This window comes from Silene latifolia, chromosome X (assembly GCF_048544455.1).
Source record: "Silene latifolia isolate original U9 population chromosome X, ASM4854445v1, whole genome shotgun sequence".
Taxonomy (NCBI): Eukaryota; Viridiplantae; Streptophyta; class Magnoliopsida; order Caryophyllales; family Caryophyllaceae; genus Silene; species Silene latifolia.
Genome location: NC_133537.1, coordinates 187,988,082 through 188,011,404, shown reverse-complemented (window position 1 = coordinate 188,011,404; position 23,323 = coordinate 187,988,082). Strand labels below are relative to the sequence as shown.

General features: G+C 34.2%; 1 long non-coding RNA gene across 1 annotated transcript; it reads right to left on the bottom strand.

Moving 5' to 3' along the window:
- Positions 1-14,809: 14,809 nt before the first annotated feature.
- LOC141623753 (uncharacterized) lies at positions 14,810-22,950 on the bottom strand. Its single transcript, XR_012533612.1, has 5 exons — positions 22,782-22,950; positions 19,887-19,935; positions 16,587-16,641; positions 15,397-15,503; positions 14,810-15,288 (listed from the first exon to the last, which is right to left on the bottom strand). It is a non-coding gene; the product is annotated as an uncharacterized LOC141623753 (long non-coding RNA).
- Between the last annotated feature and the right edge of the window lie 373 nt (positions 22,951-23,323).

The window sequence follows — 23,323 nt, the reverse complement described above, 5'->3', positions numbered from 1 at the left end:
TAGCACTATTATCATCAACCATTGTGATATCTACAATATTCATTGCAATTAGAGCTGCAAAATCGTCGAAAATAATGTTGCCTTCTAGTTTCACAATATAAGCTCTATAATTCACAATACAAGGTCTGGGATACAAAAAAAAGGAGCAAAATAGGTGATTTCGACCATTTATGACCATGTTTCACAATATTGCCTTCTAGTTTCACAATGTAAGCTTCAAGATTCACAAAACAAGGTATATGATTCACAAAATAAGAAAAAGAGCAAAATAGGTGATTTCGACCATTTTATGACCCAATTTCACAATATTGCCTTTTACTTTCACAAAACAAGGTCTAGGATTCACAAAATAAGGTATAAGATTCACAAAATAAGAATAGAAGGAAAATAGGTGATTTTGATCATTTATAACCAAGTTTCAAAATATTGCCTTCTAGCTTCACAAAACAAGCTTTAGGATTCACAAAATAGGGCATAAGATTCACAAAATAAGAAAAGGAGCAAAATAGGTGATTTCGACCATTTATGACCAAGTTTTAGAACATTGTCTTCTAACATTCACAATATAAGCTCTAAGATTTACAAAATAAGGTCTTGGATTCACAAAATAAAAAATGATCAAATTTTTCACAATATTGTCTTCTAGCTTCACAAAACAAGCTCTAAGATTCACAAAACAGGGTCTAGGATTCACTAAATCAGGTCCTAAGTTTCACAAAAGCATGTCTAATTTTCACAAAATCAGGCCTTAGATTCACAACTAAACAAAGATATATGCATCATAAACTTTTCACCGTGACGGAGCGACTATTAATTAAAAGGTTCATAAAATCAAGTCTAAATTTCACAAAATAAAGTCCTAGATTCACATTTCATAACTAAACAGACATATATGCATCATATGATTAACCTTTCACCGTGACGGAGCGCCTATTTTAAGGTTCACAAAATCAGGTCTAAGGTGCTGTTTGGTAAACAACATATTGGCCAAATTTTAGCATATTCAAAGCTTTTAGCATGTTTGACCGATCAATATGCTAATTTTAGTGTTTGGTAAACAGCATATTGAAACAGCATATTTGGGGTCAATATCTTTGTTTTAAAATATCTTTGCTTACCCCAAAGATATTGTTAGCATATTGTAAAATAGAAATTTTTTCTCCATTTTACAAAGAAAACTAACAATCTACTAATCGTAATCTGCCAATTACCAAACACTCAAATCAATTCTGCTAATTATAATATACTAGTCAAACCTTCTGATAAAATATGTATAATCTACTTTTGCAATCTGCTTATGCTGAAATTAATCCGCTGTTTACCAAACAGGGCCTAAGTTTCACAAAATCAGGCCCTAGATTCACATATCACAACAAAACAAACATATACACATCATACATTCTAATAGTCATAAAATTATTCAGAATATATACTTTCGCTATAGTAACATCCTAACAAAATCAGTAGCGACATTATCATAATCATCACAATATCAAAATTGCGAGGTTAAGATCAAAATTGAGCCTTATATTAAGGAAATCGATCAATTTTAATTTGATAAAAATTGAACCTTATATTTAGGAAATCACTCAATTTTGATCAATCGAGCCTTATATCATCAATTTATTAGTGAATTAACAAAATTATAGGAATATGCTCAATTTTGATCAAAATTATGAAATTACCTGGAAATTAATCAAAATCTTCTTCTAAAATTGCTTGAATGACGTTGTTGTATGTTGTTTCGATGAAATGTATGAACAATTTTCCAGGAAATCATTGCAATTGTTGTTATTGATACGAATTTTCCATGAAATCGTTGAAATCTATGAACAATTTTCCAGAAAAACGAGATATCGTGATGTTGTGTTCATTGTTATATTTTGATAGAGAGGGAGAGAGGGAGAGTGAGAGAGAGGGGTAAGTATTTGGGCTGTTGATTGTTTATTTTACATAGAGAAAATATTTGGATCAAATGAAAAGTTAAGAATGACCCCAAATTTTCAGCCCAAATTAAATCAGTCAGCCCAAGTTAGAAAGAATCAGTCCGCCCCAAGTTTACTGAAGGAATTTGGTGAGGCCGGCCGCCTCGCCATAATTAACGGCCTCACCGGATCCAGCCCTCTCTATCTTTCTCTCTTTATATATATATATATATATATATATATATATATATATATATATATATATATATATATATATATATATATATATATATATATATATATATATATATATAGAGAGAGAGAGAGAGAGAGAGAGAAAGGATCAAGTGAGTCCATCCTTTCTCATTGAGTCCATAAGTCCCATTTAGAGCCCTTAAAAAGATGAGATGAGGGGTTGAGATTGGAAGGGAAAAGGGAGGGATTAGTGCTAAAATTAGGGGATCAATCTTAATTAACCACTTTCCCTCACTACCTTCACTAATCAAGCCCTAATTTCACTATAAAACCCTTCTTTTTCCACTCACTTCTCTCTCATCTCACAATTATCCTTCCCCTCATCTCTCTAAAAACCAAAAAAAATCAATTCCTCTCAAAAATCCAACAAAATTCAAAAATCAAATAATTCAAAAAAAAAAAAAAATTCCCCCTCTTCCTCACCTACCCGACCTCACGACCACCACCAACCGGCACACCGCAGCCCACCACCCCGACAACCTCCTCTCCACCTCCTCTCTCCTTCATGTCTCACACCACACATCCGCCACCACCACGCACACCTTCACACCACCACACACGCCATCATCAGCCGCCACTTCCACACACGCTCCCTCTGCCACCACCACCGCAGCCTCCTGTTCTTTCTCCCCGCCGACACCTCCTCTCCTCCCCTCAACCACAACCTCTCCAAACACCCTCCGAACACCAGATCTACAACCAAAAAAAAAAAGCCGAAAAAGTAAGATTTACAACACCACCACCACCACGCACACCACCACCGCCGCCTGCTTCTACTGTCGCGTCCCTCCTCTCCCCCTACTTTTAAAAAACTCAACTCGTTTGTGTTGTTCTTCGTTTGAAACTCAGATCTACATTTTTGTGTTGTTCTTTGTGTCCTTTGTGTGTTGTTGCTGTAATTTTTTTTTTTTTTTTTTTTTTTTTTTTTTTTTTTTTTCTCTCAGTTATTATCACGGCTGCTGCCTTTCTCTTTCCATTTTTTTGTTTTTTTTCTTATAATTTTCGTTTTTTTATTGAGTGGGAATCATGGAAGGCTTGTTATTGTTTTATATTTGTGTTCTTTGTGTCGTTGTTGCTGTATTTTTGTTTTTTTTTTCTTTCTTTTTTTTTTCTTTTCTCTCTCAGTTATTATTATTATTATTATTATTATTATTATTTAGTTCTATATAAGATATTTTTTTTCACTCTCTTTTTATTAGATCTAGTAGTTTTTACCTGTTTTGTTGATGATGTTTTTTTTTGGGTTTTTTTTTCACTCTCTTTTTTGGGTTTTTATTAGATCTAGTAGTTATTAGTAGTTTTTACTTATACTTTATTTTCTCACATTTACACCCATGTTTCTTTAAATTTACACTTCTATTTCCTCATATTTACACTAATATTTCATTAAATTTACAGTTTATTTTCTCACATTTACACTCGTATTTCTTTACATTTACACTCACATTTCTTTACATTTACACTTTTATTTCTTTACATTTACACTTTTATTTCTTTACATTTACACTTGTATTTGTTCACATTTACACTCACATTTCTTTACATTTACACTTGTATTTGTTCACATTTACACTCACATTTCTTTACATTTACACTCATATTTCTTTACATTTACACTCGTATATCTTTACATTTACACTCGTTAAAATTATATAGATTTGCACTCATATTTTTTGTGGATATGAGTTGGTGGTGGAGGACGACGGTGGTGGTGTTATTTGGTAGTCGGACTAAAGTTTTACTCGTAAAGGACAAAAGTTTCACTTATAAAGGACCAAAGTTACACTCAAAGGACCAATTTACTCTTAAAATACTACATTTACACTCGTAAAACATCACATTTACACTTGTAAAATGTTAAAATTATGTAAATTCAAAATTTCCGTCACAAAAAATTAAATTTACACTCTTAAAATGTTACATTTACACTCGTAAAACCTCACATTTACACTTGTAAAATGTTAAAATTATGTAAATTCAAAATTTCCGTCACAAAAAACAAAATTTACGCTCTTAAAATGTTACATTTACACTCGTAAAACCTCACATTTACACTTGTAAAATGTTAAAATTATATAAATTCAAAATTTTCGTCACAAAAAATAAATTTTACACTCTTAAAATGTTACATTTACACTCGTAAAACATCACATTTACACTTGTAAAATGTTAAAATTATATAAATTCAAAATTTCCGTCACAAAAAAACAAATTTACACTCTTAAAATGTTACATTTACACTCGTAAAACATCACATTTACACTGTAAAACGTTAAAATTATATAAATTCAAAATTTCCGTCACAAAAAATCAAATTACACTCTTAAAATGTTACATTTACACTCGTAAAACCTCACATTTACACTTGTAAAATGTTAAAATTATATAAATTCAAAATTTCCGTCACAAAAAATCAAATTTACACTCTAAAAATGTTACATTTACACTCGTAAAACTTCACATTTACACTTGTAAAGTGTTAAAATTATATAAATTCAAAATTTCCGTCACAAAAAATAAATTTTACACTCTTAAAATGTTACATTTACACTCGTAAAACTTCACATTTACACTTGTAAAATGTTAAAATTATATAAATTCAAAATTTCCGTCACATTTACACTTGTAAAACTCATACAACATTACATTTACACTTCTGAAATCTAAAACTCAAAACTGATTAATTAGGGGCTAGAGAGAGAAAGAAAAATTAATTAGTGTGTAGAAATTTGATTAGTGGTAATTTTTTTTGGTAATTTTCAATCTCAACCATCCATCTCAATCCAACCATCCACATTTTTTTCCTTTTCTTTTTAATGGCCTTTAATTAAATTCATCTCAACCTTCCATTTAGTCCATCCAATGGCCCTTAGAGGGACTTATGGACTCAATGGAAGTGGTGGACTCATTAGATCTTACCTATATATATATATATATATATATATATATATATATATATATATATATATATATATATATATATATATATATATATATATATATATATATAGTGAAGTTCTCCTAAGTCCCTTACATCTATTGAGTCCTTAAGTCCTTATAAGGGCTCTTGGATGAAGGGAATGAAGGGAAGAGATTGCATCTCAATGAAGGGCTAGAAATGAATCTAGCTAATATCCTTCCTTAATCATTCCTAATCCCCTCCTCATTCTAATCCCCTCTCTTTAACCACTACTCATCCCTCACTAATCATTCAGTTTCACTCATTTCATTTCCTCTCATTCTCTCTCAATAACAAAACCCAAACAAAAAATAAAACCCAAACAAAAAAAATAAAAATCCCCTCACTCCAAACCCGTCGACCCACGGCCATCACCACCTCAGCCTGACACCCACGACAACCACCAACACCACCACCACGTCCTCTCTTTTCGGCTTTTTTTTTTTTTTTCAGATCTACCCACCCAAGCCGCCTTCAAATGACTGCCGTTAGCCGCCTTCAAATGACCACCGTCCTTCAAATGACCACCGTTAGCCGCCACCCACAACCGTTCTTCAAATAACTCCATTAATTAGCCCTGTCACCCACAACCGTCCTTCAAATGACCACCGTTAGCCGCCTTCAAATGACTGCTGTCATTCAAATGACTGCCGCCTCCCTCGTTAGCCGCCTCCCTCCAATTCCTTTGCCGCCTCCCTCCACTTCATGACCACCGTTTTTCAAGATCTGTTTTGGGTTCACTCATTTCATTTTTTTTATTTCAAGATCTGTTTTTCTTTAGATGTTGTTTCATTTTTTTTTAAAACCGTCTCTTGTTATTTCTGGAATTTGTTGTTGTTGTTGGTCGTTTCAATTTTAGTTCTCGCTTTTTTAGTTTCGGTTTTTTTTTTATTTCAAGATCTGTTTTTTGAGATCTTGTTTCATTTTCTTTTTTTTTTTTTTAAAAAAAAAACCGTCTCTTGTTATTTCTGGAATTTGTTGTTGAGATTTGGCATTTTGGTTTTTATTTTGATGTTTTGGGTTTTTATATTCACATTATTTACACTTTTTTGTTGTTAAAATTACACTTATCGTCATTAAAGTTACACTTTTTTCTGTTACAATTACACTTTTTCCTATTAAAGTTACAATTACACTTTTTTCTGTTACAATTACACTTTTTTAAGTTAAAATTACACTGTTTTTGGGTTAAAATTACACTTATTTCTGTTACAATTACACTTATTTCTGTTACAATTACACTTATTCCTGTTAAAATTACACTTTTTTCTACTACAATTACACTTATTTCTGTTACAATTACACTTTTTTTTGTTACAATTACACTTTTTCCTGTTAAAATTACACTTTTTCTATTAAAATTACACTTTTTCCTTTAAAATTACACTTTTTCCTGTTAAAATTACACTTTTTTTTGTTAAAATTACAGACTAATTTGAATTATTGGACAATTTGGACTAACTAATTTGGACAATATGGACTAACTAATTTGGACTAATTAATGGAGTTAGTTACGACTAAATTGAATACAATATTTACAACTAAATTGGGACTAAAATTATACAATTTTGGACTGAAAATACAAAATTTGGACTAAAAATACACTATTTACGATTAAATTTGGACTAAAAATACAATTTTGGACTGAAAATACACTATTTACGAATAATTTTGAACTAATAATACACTATTTACGACTAAATTTAGAGTAAAATTACACAATTTGAACTAAAGTTACACAATTCATTTATTTTGAGTCATTGAGATCTTGTGCAATTTCAATCATTGTCCACTAAAGTGTAACTTAGTAAATTGATAGTGTGTGTATCTTTTATCATTTTATGAGTGTAATTTTAGTCCACAAAAGTGTAATTTTAGTCCAAAAAAGTGTAATTTTAGTCTACAAATGTGTAACTTTAATCCACAAATGTATAACTTTAGTCTACAAAAGTGTAATTTTAGTCCACGGAAGTGTAATTTTAGTCCATAAAAGTGTAATTTTAATCCAAATGTATAACTATAGTCCAAATTTGTGTATCTTTAGTCCAAATTGTGTAATTTTAGTCCAAATTGTGTAATTCTAGTCCAAATTTGAGTAACTTCAGTCCAAAAGCGTAACTTTAGTTATTGAGAAGGTAACCTTAGTAGAGATAAATGTAACTTTAATGAAGACAAGTGTAATTTTAAAGGAAAAAAGTGTAATTTTAACAGAAAAAAGTGTAATTTCAAAGGAAAAATTGTAATTTTAACAGAAAAAAGTGTAATTTTAACGGAAAAAAGTGTAATTTTAACCGATAAAGTAATTTTAATAGATCCTAAATCACACAATACCAAGAAAAAATTTTAAATACCAAATTTGGCAAATATATATAACAAGACGGATATTAACAAAGTGATATCAACAAGAAAAAAGTAAAAAATGAGATTTCATAACTAATAGATTTAGTACTAAAATCAAACTATAATTTGTAAGAATGAATAACCTAGGAAAAAAAAAGACCAAAACATCAAAATTGAAAAAAAAAAACAAAACGGAAATGAAAAAAAAAACGGGTCAATGAAAATTGATCTATTTTAGTAGATCTAAGATTAAAATAAAAAAAAACTCACAAATTTGAAACAATATTATATAGCAAGACGATATAAGGAGAAAAAAAAAACAACAAAAAAATAAAAAGAACACCCAAACATCAAGTTTAAAAAATAAAAATAAAATAAAAAAATGACGTCGGGGCGGCAGCGGCGGCGATGGTGGTGGTGGTGGCGGCGGTGGCGGTTGGCGACTGTGGTGGTTTCCGGTGGGTGGTGGTAGGTGGACGGTGAATGAGGAAAAGATGAGTAAATGATTTATTTGGATTTTTTGGGTTTTTTATTTGTTTGGTTTTTTGGTTTTTTTTTCTTGGTTTTTTTGGAGAGAATATGGAGAAGTGAGATATAGAGAGAGAATAAGGAGATGTGATAATGAGTTGATGAATGAAAGATGAGGAGGATTAATGTAGTTAATGAGAAAATTAGAGGAAGATGGCAAAATTAGAGCATTAACCTTAATTTTTTTGTTCTCATCTTAGCCCTCCATTTCCAAGATCCAATGGCCCATAATGGGACTTATGGACTCACATGTAAGAGGAGGACTCATTTGATCTTATTACTATATATATATATATATATATATATATATATATATATATATATATATATATATAGGCTGAGTTTGTGCTCACAAAACGTAGCCATTGGATAAAAGAAAATAAGTGGTTGAGATTAAAATAACTCGACAATAAAATTACGACAGCCACGTAACTGCACCCACTCTTCGCTCAAACAAAAAAAATCTCAATTTATTTGAAAGATCTCATGACCGTCTTTCCCTTTCAACTCCTTTTCCTAACACAGCCACCACCCAACATCGCCGGAGTTTCGACGCTGCAAGGCCGGAGATACCGCCATCAGCACTTTCCGTCGGACGTACCATCAGTGATGAACCTCATCTTTGGCACAAAAAACTCATCACAATCAGCGAGATGTTGGTGGTCCTATATTCACGACCCTCATTTCACGACGCCATTGACGAGCCACACCGATTCCTCACCATATTTGGAACCTCCGACCACCGCGTCCCAGATCTGGCCAGCCACTGGTGTTCCAGAACTAGTCGACTCGACCACCATTAGGAGCTCTATTATAAAAATAGAGGTCGATTGATTATGATGATAGGGAATGGTCTTGATCAATCAACAGATTTATCTGATCAATATTCCGGCGCAACAAAACACTGATGCACGGTGGGACCAGGGGCGGGCAAGGTGGTGCGAGAACCGAGGACGGCGCAGGAGTGAGTGTCGGGCTGCTGCATTGTGATTAGAATGAGGAGTCAATATGAGTGAGGTGGTCGTACTGGACTACTGGTTGTTGTTGCTGATGGTCGTGATAGTGGAAGGGAGCGGTGTCGTCAACGTTGGGAGGGGCAGTGGCGTTTGATGCAGTGCAGGTCAGTGGCAGGGTGATGAAATTGGTGGGCTGTTGTTGATTGATGTAGAAATTGAGGGAGTTCGAAAATTGATGTGGGTTTAGTGCTTCTACTCCATGTTTTGCGCAAGCACCAATCTCTGAGAGTCCCTCCAGTAGTCCAAACCCATCAAAAAGAAGAAGATTTAGTACTAAAGACATAATATTAATAACAGTTTTGCTGTGTTGTGTTGTTTGATCAGGAAAAGAACATGTTCTAAGGCTAACAATGGAAAGAACATTGGTCATGGCGGCGAAAAGGGTGTTTTACAGGAGAAACAAGTGAAGCCGGGCCCACTGGTGGCAAATTGGTGCTATCTGATGGGCCGTTCGTGTTCACTGCCGATGATTTGCTATGTGCCACAGCTGAGATCATGGGGAATAGCCCTTTTAGCACTGTCTACAAGGCGACGCTCAAAGATGGCAATCAAGTTGCAGTCAAAAGGTTGAGAGAGAAGCTTGCAAAGGCTCCTAATGAGTTTGAAATTGAAGTTGGAGTACTTTGGAGAATTCAACAACCGAATCTTAACAAGGGAAATGTGAATGTCGAAGCCTAGAACAGAAGAACATAAGAGTAATACTCGTGATAACAAAAAAAATAGTATAATGAGAAAATTAGAGAAGCGTGAGAATAACAAAAGAATAACACCACAATAACATCAGAGTAACACCACAATAACATAAGAATAACACTATAATAACACTACAATAACACCAGAATAACATAAGAATAACACTATAATAACACTACATTAACGCTACAATAACACCAGAATAACAATATAATAACACCAGAATAACACCACAATACCACGTGTTATTGTAGTGTAACAAAAAAAAAGACAAAAAAAAAATAATACTCGAATAATAGGTAATAACCAAAAAAAACTGGAATAATATGTGCTAACACAAAAAAATAAAAATAAAAGATAACATAATGAGAAAACTAGAGAAGCATAAGAACATAAGAATAATAGTAGAATAACATGTGAGCACAAACTCACCATAAGAAACCAAACTCACAAGATCTCAACTCTCTAGAGAGAGAGAGAGAGAGAGGGAGAGAGAGAGAGAGAGAGAGAGAGTTTGTGATAATCAAGGATGAATGATTAGTGGGGAACTTAATTGAGTTGAGGAGCTAATTAGATAAGATTGATTTGTGGCCATCCTTTGAGATCTAATCTCACCCATTCATTTCCTTCATCCAAAGGCCCTTAGAAGGACTTAAGAACTCATAAAATGCAAGGGACTTACTAGAACTCATATATATATATATATATATATATATATATATATATATATATATATATATATATATATATATATATATATATATATATATATAGAGGCCGGATCCGGTGAGGCACCTCATTATGGCGAGGCGGCCGGCCTCACCAAATTCCTTAAACTTGGGCGGACTGATTAGCATGGACTGATTATCAATGTTCATTGGGCTGAATATTTGGGGTCATTCTTAACTTTTCATTTGGCCCAAATATTTTCTCTATCTAAAATAGACAATTAAGAGCACAAATACTTTACTCTCTCTCTCTCTCTCAAAAATATAACACACAACGTTGCAGCGATTTTCAAAATCTCGTTTCCAAAATCCAATCAAGAACATCAATTGCAAACGATTTCCGGCAAAATTGTTCGTAAATTTCATCGAACAACATACAAAGAACGCGATTTCAGCAATTTTCGAAGAAGATTTTGATTAATTTCCAGGTAATTTCATAATTTCCGGGTAATTTCATAATTTTTTGATTAATTTCCAGGTTAAATTCCTAATTTTTCTCATTGTGTTCATTCCTTTATTGGTTTTGTTGGTCGAATCTGAAAGAGACTCCACGATTAGTATAGACTATTTGGACAATTTAATCTGAAAGAGACTCCATAATTTTTTGATCCGAGAAGTCTTTTGTTGGTATCGTGAAACATATTTTCATATCTATTTAGAAAAGCTAAAATGTTGAGATTAGAAACATGTGAATTATACTACTGTTGATTAGTAATTCATTCAAGTAAATCGAGTTATTTAAAATGCAATGGTGATGATAACGAATAGTAGATGAGTTTCAAAGTTTTCATTCGAAATCCAATGGAGCCAAAAGAAGACAGTAGTAAATGAGGGAGTAGGTAGGTTGGTTAGGCTGCTGACTGATCCATAGTCGAAAAGTGAAATGCCGACTAAATCAAACAAGTGTGTCTGTGTGTATTAGTGTATTACTGTATTTGTATCTTTGTGGTTGGCTAAACCTTGATTGATAGTGCTGTGCTCTCATACAACTGCAAAACACATGCTTTCCTTTTGATTTTTGGTCAACACACATTACACATCTTTTTAGTTTTTTCGAAATTCCCTTGACTTTGTTTTGTGAATGTCAGACCATGTTCAATGAATCTTAGACCTTGTTTTGTGAATCTTGGTCATCATAAGTGGTTAAAATCGCGATTTTTGCTCTTTTCCTTATTTGGTGAATCTCAAACCTTATTTTGTGAATCTCATACCTTATTCAGTAAATTTTAAGGCTTGTTTTGTAAAACTTGATCATCATAAGTGGTTAAAATCACCTATTTTGCTCTTTTCCTTATTTGGTGAATCTCAGACATTATTTTGTGAATCTCATACCTTATTTAGTGAATCTTAGAGCTTGTTTTGTGAAACTTGGTCATCATAAGTGGTTAAAATCACGATTTTTGCTCTTTTCCTTATTTGGTGAATCTCAAACGTTATTTTGTGAATCTCATACCTTATTCGATGAATTTTAAGGCTTGTTTTGTAAAACTTGATCATCATAAGTGGTTAAAATCACCTATTTTGCTCTTTTCTTTATTAGGTGAATATCAAACTTTGTTTTGTGAATCTCGGACCTTATTCAAAGAATTTAGAGCTTGTTTTGTGAAACTTGGTCATCATAAGTGGTTAAAATCACATTTCTTGCTCTTTTCCTTATTTGGTGAATCAAACCTTATTTTGTGAATCTCGAGCTTGTTCAAGAATCTTAAGGTTTGTTTTGTGAAACTTGATCATTATTAGTGGTTAAAATCACCTATTTTGCTCTTTTCTTTATTAGGTGAATCTCAAACTTTGTTTTGTGAATCTCGGACCTTGTTCAAAGAATCTTAGAGCCTGTTTTGTAAAACTTGGTCATCATAAGTGGTTAAAATCATGTTTTTTGCTCTTTTCCTAATTTTGTGAATCTCAAACCTTATTTTGTGAATCTAATACCTTATTCAGTTAATCTTAAGGTTTTTTTGTGAAACTTGATCATCATAAGTGGTTAAAATCACATATTTTGCTCTTTTCTTTATTAGGTGAATCTCGGACTTTGTTTTGTGAATCTCAAACTTTGTTCGATGAATATTAGAGCTTATTTTGTGAAACTTGGTCATCATAAGTGGTTAAAATCACGTTTTTGCTCTTTTCCTTATTTGGTGAATCTCAGACCTTATTTTATGAATCTCATACCATATTCAGTGAATCTTAAGGCTTGTTTTGTGAAACTTGATTATCATAAGTGGTTAAAATAATCTATTTTACTCTTTTCTTTATTAGGTGAATCTCAGACTTTGTTTTGTGAATCTCGGACCTTGTTCGATGAATCTTAATGCTTGTTTTGTAAAACTTGATCATCATAAGTGGTTAAAATCACCTATTTTGCTCTTTTCTTTATTAGGTGAATCTCGGGCTTTGTTTTGTGAATCTCAGACCTTGTTTAGTGAATCTTAGAGCTTGTTTTGTGAAACTTGGTCATCATAAGTGGTTAAAATCACGTTTTTTGCTCTTTTCCTTATTTGATGAATCTCAAATCTTATTTTGTGAATCTCATACTTTATTCAGTGAATCTTAAGGCTTGTTTTGTGAAACTTGATCATCATAAGTGGTTAAAATAAATGGGGGTATGATTTTCTTTCACATTCTTTCAAGATGGAATGAACTAAAGCATCACATATTCAAAAAAACCGCAATTAATTTTGTTCCTCAACATGAACGTGGAAAAAGATCGAAGTTATATACACAACTACACTAGTACGAGAGCAAAATACCAAAGTGACAACTATTTCTTTTCAAATGTAGTGATTAACCAAAAAATGGAAAGTTCCAAGGTAAGGACTAGAGCACACCTCGAGAAGCAATTTCTTCAGTCGTTCCTCTAATGCCAGGGGGATAAGGGAACAACTCACATGATGAAAACTAGTGGAATGATTTAATTATTTTAAAACCAATTAGCTCAAATGGCAGAGCGTTGTGCAATGCACAAGATGTGGGTTCGATTCCCATGTTGGTTATTGACTCCATCACACTTCAAAGCCTAATTGGTATTTCTCTAGTGGACTTTTGGGTTTTGGCCTTTTCTGTCATGTGCAATTGCACCCAATTTAGATAATTTCTAACATTGACTTTACAAAGGACTCAAAATTGTAATCCTTTACTCCTTTAGTGGCTCTGCACGACGTTTTGGATTATGCACGCCGTTTGTGCACATTTAAGTTTGAGCTTCTTCTACTCATCCTCAATTTTGCACATCTGAGTACGGATTTGGCTAACTCATTCTCAATGTTATTGTATTTAAGTTTAATACACTAGATTCAAGTTTAATACACTAGATTCTTAAATTAACTAGGCTATATGAGATTCGAACTCATACCTTTCTGCAAGATTTGCACATTGCTCTCCCATTTGAGCTAATAGCCGTTAAGATATACGAGTACATAACAAAGATTAAATGGGTGGGTGGCATGAAGCTTATTTTTCCTATTTTGTGAAACTTGGCCCTTATTGTGTGAAACTTGAGCCTCAATTTGTTCGAGGTGTTCACCCTCATTGTGTCTATACCTGATTTAGTGAAACACTAAATCAATGACGGAGATATCAAACTGAAATCATTCAGGGACCAGGTTGAGTAATGAATCTGTAAGTGCTTAATACTTGGTTTGAAAAGAATGTTCAGAGTAGCGAGTAGCGGCATCTCGTATTTCTTATTTTGTGAATCCTAGATCTTGTTTTGTGAATCCTTGAGCTTATATTGTGAAACTATAAGTTGATTTTGTGAAACTTGGTTATAAATGATTGAAGTCAGGTAGGGCGCTGTTAATTATGGCGAAGCAGTCTGCCTCACCTGAGTCCTGATTTGTGAAACTTGGACCTTATTTTGTGAAACTTAGACTTTATTTTGTGAACCTTAACCTTATTTTGTAAATCTAAGAACTTATTGAGTGGTCATTGACGTATATTAGCATTAACAAAGTAAATAAAAATCCTATATTTATATTTGTTCATCTATATGAGACTCGAACTCACATCTTGCGCTATAGCACAATGCTCTACCTTTTGAGCTAATAGATGATATTAGTCAAAAAATTATTTATGTATTAACAAATACAAACTTATCGAAACACTAGTGATTTGATGTACATTTGAAAACATCTTTGTAAACATTTACAATAACACAAGAAACAAAAGACAAGTTTCGTAAGTCCAATAGAAGACATTTTGCATTTAATATGAATCTAAGACAAGTTTCCCTTTTTGTAGATCTAATGTCACTCTCTTATACATCAGCAAAAAGCAATTTAAGATCTCTTTAGGCCTCATCAGTACACAGGTTAAACTCTGTAACAACAATAAACAGTAATGCACAGCAATTTGAAGTACTAGAAGAGACATAAGAATATACACCACCTAGCCACAAATAAATTCCTTTTACAACAAGGACACAACAGTTCAGGAACGTTACCTAGTGTAAATTTGATCTACTGCTACCTTCTTATTAGAAACAAATAAATTCCTAGAAATTGTCTGACCCAACCGCGAACATTTATTGAACCAAAATCCCTGTCACAGATTTTGAAAAAGTATTCAGCCATTTTGAACAGAGGTACAAAGTATATCTTACTTGTTGCAGGGAAAGTTATTTGAAGTATCACAATGGCCCTTCCATTTTGCAGGAGGTGGACTAAACCCTTGATCATTAAAGCTCTCAGATTCCGGCCAAATTCCAGTGTCGATCACACCTATGATTATATCAGACTCAATACTGCTTCTGTCAACATCCGATGGGAAACCCATAAAATCCCATGACCTTGTTGTATGAAGGGAGCATTTTTCACTTGGAAATACAGACACCACTCCAGCCATTTCTAACATTACATTCAACATTACCCGATTAGAATACTGAACAGCAAACAGTGTTTCTTTTCATATGGAAAACTTTAAGAAAGGAATGAAAAATGACGAGGTTGGCCTACTTGCGATTATTTCTGCTTCCTTATCAGTTAGATGTAAAACACATCCTTTGAAGTTCTTGAAAGAATAAAGCAAATATTCCGCAGCCTTTATGAGGTGTCGAAGATTACTGTAAAAACAAGTTTATCCACATTACTGGTACATTTTGCTGCCTATCATGGAGTTTAACCTTATGTTCTTTCGACAATCTATATTTGGGGTTCTACTCGTGTCTACACGATGTTCAAAGCTATGTGTGTGTCTAAAGTTACGTTTATTAATGTATAAAATCATTGATTGTGTTTCAACCGTTAACTTAAACTTTTGGTGGAAATAACGTTCTCTTATGGCAATTACTCCGTAAAATGTAAGCAATGAGTTCAAGTAAGTAAGTAGTCAATAAAAAAGCGACATCGCACCTCAAAGACTCTGCCTATGAAGGAAATGTTCAAGATTACGACTCCAGCAATTTGCGACCAGAGATGGTATATTGCAGAAACATCAGATGAATGATCAAGAGGACAAGAACCAATCAAGCACATCAGACGAAAACTCAAATCAATTAATATGAAACTAAGTTGATCAAAACATATTTTCGGCATCTTCATAAATTTGTAGAATCAAATTGTCATAACTTCTACGTAACATATCCCCACTTATATCAGCATTTGTACAAACACTATCTAAGAAAACGAAAAATTCATCCAAGAAATCGAAACAGATAACTTAACATCTAAACCTAACAATTATCACAGCTTTGAGTTTGTCATCTTAAAGTTCTGGATGAACACAGCTGAACATCTAAACGTAACAATTTTCGTGAACACTCCGAGAACCGCTTCTCAATTACTCGTAATCCAGAATTCTCAAGAACATCATAAATTAATTTAACAAACATTCACTCTTTCGCCTACTTTTGTATTCATAATTCATTTCCTTCGGAATCAAAAACTATTGTAATTTGTAAGACGTCATAACCTAAAAACTTAATTAGAAGCAAATTAAATCAACAACAAATACATAACTAATCAACATCGATGAAATGAAATGAATCAACATAATCGAAATCGAATTGCATAAACTATCAATCAAACACGCTAATGCATCATCATAGTATATTTCTGGAAAATCAACAATATGCAAATTCACTAGAACATCAAAAACTATGCTCATAGTGAAAAAGAAGAAGAAATCGAGAAGTGAAATTATGTACCGTATTGAGCAACATCGAGGTTGAATTCATCGAAATTAGGATGAATCGAAATTACCTGGATCGGAAAATTAAGATGATCGAAATTAGAATGAATCGGAAAATAAATTAGATTGACGAGTCAAGAACCGAGTTGAAGAAGGAGATTGAGTAAAGAGAGAGAAAGAGAGAATGTCAGTGATTGTGTCGACTGTCATTGAATGAATGAAATTGAAAGGGGGAAATGTGTGTTTGTTGGGGTTTTGTATGGGACACGTGGCAACATCCGGAGTATCTTTAGTTATTAGATCCGACGGTTTTAGAAGGTGTCCACCGCCACCCTAAGAAGGGTACTCACATGATTCAATCTCTCTCTCTCTCTCTCTCTATATATATATATATATATATATATATATATATATATATATATATATATATATATATATATATTATTCTTTAATAATACTCCGTAAAAGATATGTATAATATCAAAGTTTATTTCCCATCAAAGTATATCAGCAATGGATGGCACTCATGTGCTTTTGGGTTTAAAAATTGTGCATTGCCAAACTCCCCTGATTTCATTTTATATTTTATGCAATTCAATGGTCAAGATTGAAGGGTACTACTAGGCATTCAATTAACACACAATGTGATTCAAATATTGAAACTATTAACCATACACCAACACATGTTAATCATTTCCAAAACACGCTATTCACACTAATCTAAGAACTCAACTTCCATACACATGTGAAATTCATAGCATACAAGAGTTCAACCACTACTATATCACTCATGCAATCACAGAACATTGTCTATATCATTCACCCTTACTTGTAACCACCGACGTAGTGACCAACCGAGGAAATAGGCACTAGTTTTGACATGAGGGCGCCCACTCATCCAAAACCGATCTCCTATTGTACTCGTGTCGGGTTCATTTTATTAGACGCACCTAGGTTCATTGGTTTAGGTTCCAAAATTGAGGTTCTGATACCACTTTGTAACACCCCTTTCTTACCCGGCCAAGGTAATTGAGAGATGTTACCTTCTCGGTTTCCCGAGGTAGTGAAATCGGAGGCGCAATTGAGAAACGATTAACGTAAATAAGTATTTAGTGAATTACATAGGCATAATTGAATAAATGAAATGAATAATATAACTCATGACTACTAAACTAATCTAGTCGACTAAGCTTAACTCGAATGTCATCACGGCTCGTCCCCGTCTCCCGCAAGCAACCAAAGCTAACCTGTAAACAACTGCTCCCCATATGATCGGAAATATCATATGGATCGACACAGGCCACCCCAGAAATAGGTGACATTTACACGGACACAACAAACGTCAGTTTCAATACACAATTATAGGACACGACTCGATAAGTGTAGACTCGACATAATCATTTGAATGAGACTCGACTATGCAATCACCATACCGGTACCGGGACATGCCCAGACGTACCCACAACTACCGGTGCCAGGGACACGCCCATGACACTACATCTCACACAAAGGTATCGGGAAACGCCCAGACGTACCGGGTCCGGAAGCCAACCGGATCCCCTGCTAGACGTCGTGTCTCAACCACATGAGTCCCTCCGTGACTCAAGCCATTAATGTGCATATCCCTTTGGTGACTTGGTTTCTTTACTTGTAATTTGTTCCATTTGAATATTAAAGAAACCGTCACAACTTTTCTTGTTTTATTATTTTTGACCCGATTCCTATAAAGACCAAATTACACAAGGTAGTAACAAATTCTCGAGACAAAAACAATTATTCATGGCAAATATAATAAAACTAATTATTACTAATTAGAATAGTAAAATGAGCTTTAATTCATTAAAGGCATACAAAATCAAGTCGGAATAAGTTATAAATGCGGGGTAAAATACGACTAAAATACTACTCATCAAATCTCCCCACACTTAAATCTTACTCGTCCTCGAGTAAGCTCATTTAAACTAAACCGTGACCCATAATATAAAGGACTAGCTAAACTAATAATATCCGATAAATGGCAAGTGGGGGCTTGCGGAAAATTGGACACATCTTGACATGAAGCACATAACCAAAAAAACAAGATGCATCAACAAAAGTAATAGCCACTTCCTCATCAAGTGGCGGAGTCAACTAAAAGAGAACAAATTTAAGAGCATATACTCCGTCACAAATACTAGTTCAACAAATTACTAAGGCTAAGAGAATGGTACTAAATCACCTCCAAATGGTGTTAAACTAGACTACTTTCATCCTCAATTTCCAAATACTTTCGTCAAGAGCGATCGGATGGCGTGGAATGATGATCCCCATGATGCTAGTAGCATATGACATGACAAGTCTCGAGTTCTCTACAAAAGTAAAGGTCATGGATCGTCCCAAGCTCGACAAAGTGGCTTGACAAAAAGGTTTTTTTTGGGAATGAAATGCTCAAATCATTGTAAATAAGGGTGGATATGACTAGCATTCAAAATTTGACCTCATTCAACTTTCACATTTCAAAAATTAGAGATGGGGTTTGTCCCTTCCGTGCTAATGTCCTTTGCTTTCGCCAATCGCTTATTAGGCAACCAGTTAACCTCTAGGCAATAGCTTTTCGGGGTGATAGTCACTCTGTCTTTGGGCGGTTGAATTCACAACCGTGTGGGGGCCCAATTCAATGGATCCCTCTCCAAAGCACATCGAAGTGGTACGCCTCCATCAAAACGACTAAAATTCTCAACATTTGAACATTTCAAAACATTTGAGGTTTCCTTGGCAATAAAACGTTTCCACATAACAAAATCTTTGAAATGAGCACTTCAAACTTATTGATAGAAAGTATTTTTGGGTTGCCATACCACAAGGTCAATCAAGGTCACCTAGACAAGTTAACCAAGTCCATATCGCATCACGGGGTTGGATAGGTGACTCACATGCAAACCCTTGACTAGGCTTTGGGTCATGGGTTGAAAGACACTAGTATGACACAATCTAGGGTGTTTTACATCCATTCTAGTAGGCGAAGTCTTAAGTTGAAAAAGTATTTGTAATGGCCTAATTGCTCTTGTCAAAGTTCCCAATTAGGTACTTTTCAAAACATTTCATCTAAATGCAACTATATGTCATGGATGCAACTAGTATATACATGTTATAATGCAAGTGCAACTATCAAACTATATGCCGAAAAGACTAATGCAACTAATCCTAATCAACACATAGGCACACATCACCAAGTTCCAAAATTGGAACATCCTCCTCAACATACAAATCCCAACCTCCTCAATTATAAATAAGAGAAAAGAGAGGGAGAAAGGAGAAGAGATAGGAGCGATTATACCAAGCGTCTTCTAACTCCTTAGCATATGCCTCCGATATTCCAAATGTACCTATGCATTTTATTACACAAACAACGATATATACAAGACATGTTGGGGGAGTTTCCTCCCCACACTTATTCGTTTATATAAAGAAAAGGCAAATAAATGAAAGCATGTTTTTGTAATTTTTGAAAATTTTCAATTTTTTTTGGATTTTAAGGAATAAATCCCCTCCCCACACTTAAAATGTACATTGTCTTCAATGGACCAAGTGTAAGAAGGGGGATTAAAATCAAATAACATTTTTTTAGATTTTTCAAATATTTCCAAAGTAATAAAGCAAATATATGCATAAAAGTTTGGGTTGCCTCCCAAGAAGCGCGGTTTTAAGGAAACCGCTAAACCTAAACTTGGTCCCATAAGCTATCCGGGATCCCACAATCGGTGAACAAGGCCACTCGCCGCCTTCACTTTATCAAAGTAGCTCACATCTTTGAGCCTCTTCCAAATTTCTCGGTTTTGTTCATTCTCCTCACTAAGTTCAAATTCAACAATATGAAATATTTCATCCTTCATTGGAGGAGGATGATCAAAACCGATAACCAAAGGACAATCAACAAGATAAGAGACTAGACTAGTCTCCTTGTCTTTCACTTCATCTTTCTCCCCTTCCATTTCAAACACAGACTTCTCAAAAATGGAAGGGAAGACATCACAATTATCAAGTTTATAAGGGAGGGGGGTTTCAACCGACTCACATGTGCAAGCTTTATCAAGTAAAGGAGCATCATACTCCTCATTAAAACTCATAACCTCAAGCAAAGGGGCGTAAGAAATGAGGTCAAGGTTATCGGTGGGCATAAGGAACTCATCCTCACCGCAAAAAGGAGCCTCAAATTTCTCAAATATGGGTTCACCAAGTAGGTATACCTCACAATCCCCTCCACAATCGGTGCTCATACTCTCCTCCTCATCAAACATAACCTCCAATATGGGGGTAAAAGAAATGAGGTCTATGTCATGGGTGACTACAAGGAGTTCATCCTCACCACAAAAGGAATCCTCAAATCTCTCAAAAAGGGGCTCATCAACATCAAGAGAAATATCCCCTCCCTCATCAAGGCTATCCAAAGTATCCACAATCTCATGGTCACAAATCTCAATTCTAGTAACATCCTCTCTCATAAGCAACTCCCTCTTCACCACCTCATGGTCCACATCAAAAGAAACACCCTCAAATTCACATAAACCAAGGTATTCAAATTTCTCACTAAGAAAACTACTTGGTTCATTCAACCTCACATCACCATCATCAAATTTCACGCTCTCTAACTCACAAACATAGTTTGGTGAATCATCAATTGGAAAGTGGGGTGTGGGTTGGAATGAGGAATGCGCAAGTTCTCTTGAAAAGGTACGAGGTGGTTCACAAAAAGAGTCAAAGACTTGCACATCATTAACATCATTCACCATATAATCATCAATGAGGATTTGGGGAACATAAGAGGAGCATACATCATAATTTTCTCCAAAATCACCACATGGTTCACAACTTGATGAAAAAGATTGCATATTACATGTATTCATCGGGAGAGGGGAGTAGGCATATGAAGTACAAACTAGAGAAGTATGTCCTACTCCTCCACATGTCGCACAAGTGAAATAGAAATCATTTACACCATGCATATTCATAGGAAGTGGGGAAAAGTGATAAGGAGGGGCATCATGGTTAACCATTCTTGACTCGGAGTTTCTAGCCAAGTAAGTAAGAAGTCCCCACCTCTCACCATAAGTCATGCAAGTAAACGTCCCATTACAATGTTGCTCAATGTCATCCCTCACTTCACCAATAACGCCATTATAGATCATGTGGCAAAACTCCCACTCTTGAACATCCAAATTAAACATGTAGACATGTTGCTCAAGTCTTTCCCAAAAAACATGAAATGGTTAATACGAAAATTGTGGATAATTAAATATCATTTTTTTTTGGTTTTTCAATTTTTTTCAAAAAAAAAACAGTAAAAGTGACTAATCCTAAAACTAAACCTATACTTCTATCTAACAAAGCACCATCCCCGGCAACGACGCCATTTTGATGGTAGGGTGTCGCGGTCCCACAATCAAACAATATTTATAAAAGCTCAATACCAAGCTAATGAAATGTAGTAGGGTAAGGAGGTCGGTCCCAAGAGATGATGAGGTTAGAATTGATTATAAGTCTCCGTTCTTGTTTTAGTCTAGCCAATTAATAATGAGATTAATGTTGGAAATATTCTAAAAGTAATTAAAACAAGAAATGAATGAATAACTAACAAGTAAACAATGAAAGTAGATATAAAATGACTAATTAAGGGAGTTAGGGGGATTAAGGGAGTTCATGTATCTAATTGGGTTCTCAATGGGGTTTAAAGATTCATTAATCGACAAAGTATAAGTGTTAATTCGAGGTCTTAATACTCTCTCGAGTGACTAAGTACCCAACCACCCTATTACTCACTCTCGTGACAATAATAAGAAACGGTCTCATCCTAAATGCGTCTAATCAAATCCCGGGTCTCCCACATCGACTCAATAACAAGGTCAAATGACACTAATCGTCATTAAGGTTACACAACACATTAAAGTACCAATTAAGTGACAAATTAACACAAATTACTTAATGATTAATGATAATAATGACTACCCATTAAATGAAATCCCAATTTAATACACTAATCCCTTCCCCCTAACAAATAATCTACTCTAACATAATTAAGGACACAATGGTTAAGCTACCCACTAATAATAAATATGAAATAAACATAATTAAACTAATAAAGTAACAAACTTGGATTGAATTAACAAGTAAGACTAACATAAATAATGAAATGAAAATGATAAGAACAATAAAAAAAGAGATGAGAAAATTATGCAAATATGAAAGGAGATGCATAAATGGGATAGATCTATAACTTGAATACAAAAAGGTTAAACCTTGAACCGAATTGATGAACTAAATTAATCTCTAATTAAACTAATAAGGAGAAGAAATAAGAGGAGGTTTTATTTTGAGACCTACTGTTTTTCTAACTACTCTTCTCAAATTATTCTCTGCCTGCGTCTCAAATTCTCAGTTTTATACACACTTTGACAATGCTATTAAAAATAACAGATGAAATTACCAAGAACACCCACTTAAAATGATCTGGGCTTGGTTTTCTTTCTTTTGAAATGCAGGGGCAAGACCGTCAATGAGGAGGAACAACTCAAATAACCAAAACGCAGCACTCAAGAGTAGAGGACAAATGAAAGTCAACCTTTGACTCCTAAACAAGGAAACAAAACCAACCAAATTTCTTCGCATACTTCAGAATTCCATCAACCCCATTTGCATACGGGCGTCTGACGATGGAAGCTCGCTGCTGGTCGTTGTCCTGGACAGCGGAGCTCGGTTGTTTGTGGGTGAATGAATTGA